Below are 3,737 nucleotides of genomic sequence, written 5' to 3' on the forward strand. Positions count from 1 at the left end.
GAGAAATGTTTGCGAATTTTTTTTACGAAGAATGAGCTAAAGAGTGGCATCACAACAGAGTATTTAGAGTCTCCAGTTAATACTTTTTATATATGTATAGGTAGGCATAATAAAAATTAAAAATACATACGTGTAGTGTATAGTTTTTGATTTTCTTTCTTAAGTCATAGATGAAGCGAAAAAATCGAGTGAGGCACTTAAAATGATCACGCTGTACCTATACCTACGTCTATCCTACCGCGTGGAATACGAAAGAATGTTTTTAGCGCTTGCAAATGATCGTAGGTACTGAAACCCTCATTCAAGTAGTCCAAAAATTAATTCTAATAAATTAAAAACTAATTCTAACTAAATTCTAATTTTAATGGTATTCTGTGAACCACAGAAGCTAAAAACAATGATTTAATAATATTTATACTTACAAATCTTGGATAAAACTCCACCAATTTGGTTCCACACATTTTCCCGAATTCGATAATCTTTAAAGTCTTTATTTTCGTGGTCATATATGCAAGGAAACTCACGTACTTGATCAATCAACACTTCGTCGTCTGCATGTGAAAATTTTTGAGACATTTTACACTTGTTTAATTTTACCACAAGCTTATTTTTCAACAGATATGTTAATAATAAGTGACGGCTGGGTCTACGTTCGCGTCTGGACATGTTTTTGAGCAGTCGAGACGCAGCCGCTGACGACCCGACGCTGAGACGACACGTCGACACGCCTCAGAGAAAACGGTCGCATTAAAAACGCATTGTACGTGTCATCAACTGCCCGCCGTCGCGGCGGACCGCGAACGCTGGACGACGCTAGGAAATCCCACCTTTACAAAGAATAAATAAGAGAGTTGCATAGCATTAACTTCAGGAAAAAGTATTCAAAACTACTCTTTTTGTTATTGAAGACAGTACATGACAAAGTTAAAATAAACACTTAGTTATCAATATTATTCTAACCAAGCATTTACAGGGTGATTAAATAATATGGGCTCACAATGAGACCGTTACATATTGTTAATCATTGTTATTTGTACAAATACAATATTTTAAAATACATTTAATAAGCAAAGTTACAAAAATAAGTAGAACTCTTTATGCTTTATTTTGTTTTATTTACATCCGGTTTAAACTTTAGAGCATCATAAAATGCATGGCGGTCTTTTTCAATGACGAATTGTAGCTGCTGAAGATGGTGAAACTTTGATTCCGCTATTGGAAGGCTTGAGTTGTACATTTTTTTGGGTTTACTTGAACCAGATTTTCTTCTTTGAGGTCACCTCTGTATCCTAGTTGAAAACAGATATTTCCACTGGATAAATATCTCAGTTGGTAACTGTAGTGTCACCGGTTTTCTTTCCCGGTCTCAATAATTATAAGTTTGTATCTGGCCTTTGGTATTTCCAGAAGAAACTGAAATCAATTACATTAATGTTATGGCTGTTTAGGTCTGACTAACCTCATCCTAGCGATGTAATCTGATCTAAAAAGAGTTGCCCAATGAATATTGATTTTGCTTTTGCAATGTCACTTAAACTGTCACTAGAAATAGAAATAGAAAATAGAAATACAGCGCGCGTATTCTGTATCGTCGTAGGGAAAGAAATTTCTTTCTATAAGTATAGAGAGGAAATTTCTTTCTATTACGTGAACCTATTCTGTACCAATCTTTCTATGGTCGGTCGGGTACGCTCGGCTATAGAGAAATGTGAATTATTCAATGTAAAAACATTGACTTTTTTTAAGGAAATTTGGGATAACTTTTAGGACTTTTCGATTAAGTTGGCATGGCAACATATGTTTATATATTTTACGAGAATTTTTTATTTTCGAGTTGTGTAAGAAATTTTTCACGTTTCAGTTTATAATCCGTGTAAAAATAAAAACTATAGCATAATATCTGTTCCTAGTTTTTCGTTTTTTAGTAGGTGTACATTATAAACTATGGACCCAATATTCCTACATTTGCTACAGGAAGCAGAAGATGAAGAACGACAAAACCAATTACGTTTGGAGAGAAGAATTTTGCGAGATGAACAAAATGCTTTCGAATTGCCCGAACGAGAATTCCAGAAATGCTTCAGGCTAAGTCGACAGTTGGTACAAGATCTCATTCGTGAACTTACCCCCCATATGAACGCAGGAACTAGAGCAACAAGAGTTACATATCCATATCAGGATCTTTGCAGCCCTAAGTTTTTTTGCTCACGGCTCATATCAGAAGGCAAGCGGAAATGAAATGCATGTGGTCCTATCACAACCTGCATTTAGCCGGGCACTATATGAGGTGTGTTTGGCTCTAGAGGCCATTGCCCATAGGTGGATAAAATTTCCCATAACTGAAGCCGAAAAGCAAGAAAAAAAAGAAGAGTATGGCCCGGTTTGGATTTCCAGGGGTGGTAGGCTGCATCGATGGCACTCATATTGCCATTGTTGCACCACGAGAAGATGAACATTTATATTTCAATAGAAAACAATATCATTCGAAGAATGTACAATTAATATGCGCCGCGAATCTAATGATATTAAATGTTAAGTCCAATTATGGTGGTGCATTTCTCAATGCGTTTATTTGGAGAAATTCCAACGTAAGGACACATTTAGAACAAATGTATGATCAGGGTGATCACAATTCGTGGCTACTTGGAGACAGTGGCTACACTCAAGAGCCATGGCTTATGACTCCTATTCAAGGTGTGCCCAGAGATACTCCCGAAGGTAGATATTTACGGCAGCTTTAACAAGTACCAGAAATTGTGTGGAAAGATGTATAGGTATTGTCTAAAACATGTTCACAGTATATTTTTGTACTAATAACGAAAATGATTTGTTTCAGAAGTATTGAAAAACCGATTTCGCTATCTACTGAAGGACAGGGCCTTAAATTATGACCCCTTCAAAGCCGGCCAAATCATCAATGCAGTTAGTGTTCTACACAATATGTGTGTTAGGGCTAATCTGGCCATCGAAGGTGATGAAGAGGAGGAACGTGATGACGAAGAAAATATTCCTGATGAGGATAGAGTTGGTACTGCAAGAAATGTCCTTGTACAAGGGCAGGCGAGAAGAGCTAATATAATACAAATGTATTTCCAAAATATTTAATTATATATTTTAAATAAAACACTTAAAAATCTCAAACAACACTTAAAAATCTCAAAAATCCCTTGTTTATTTAGACAGAGTTTTAATGAAATTTTATGGAAAAAATCGAGCAAAGGTCTAAATAAAGATAAAGATACAGTATGTCCACAGATTGAGTGCACGTGGGGCATAAATGACAGATAATTTTCGAGTTGAAATTTCAGCTTTATCCCTGTTTGGTGTTACACTAATAAGTAGAAAAAAATTAATCCAATTGATTAATTTACAGGGGGTTTTTACGATTAATTTTCACAAATTATTACTTTACTCTTGAAAATTTTTAAAATTCTTTGCAGAAACACCCTGTACATTAATTAATTGGACTAATTTTTTTAACTTCTCAGTTTAATACCAAGCAGGGATGATTCCCTTGATTGGTTATCGTGCTTGTAATGTCTGCACATGCGTTAAAAAATTAAATACATTAAATTAAATTCACTTACAGCCCACGTGCACCCATTCCATGGAGACACTGTATGTAGTTAACAAAAAAATAGTTCTTATTCCGCCAAAATAAAATACAAAAGACAACAATCAACAAATATTTATGTTTAGATATTGTTATCTTTCTTTTTATAGTAAGCAAAAAAATC

At 34.9% G+C, this 3,737-nt stretch overlaps 1 long non-coding RNA gene across 1 annotated transcript; it reads left to right on the plus strand.

Annotated features, from left to right (window-relative positions):
• Window positions 1-1,770: 1,770 nt before the first annotated feature.
• Window positions 1,771-3,079, plus strand: LOC108910838. The gene is made up of 2 exons (XR_001964474.1): window positions 1,771-2,774; window positions 2,837-3,079. It is a non-coding gene; the product is annotated as an uncharacterized LOC108910838 (long non-coding RNA).
• Window positions 3,080-3,737: the final 658 nt, after the last annotated feature.

The sequence above is a fragment of the Anoplophora glabripennis genome, unplaced genomic scaffold, assembly GCF_000390285.2.
Source record: "Anoplophora glabripennis isolate ALB-LARVAE unplaced genomic scaffold, Agla_2.0 scaffold576, whole genome shotgun sequence".
Taxonomy (NCBI): Eukaryota; Metazoa; Arthropoda; class Insecta; order Coleoptera; family Cerambycidae; genus Anoplophora; species Anoplophora glabripennis.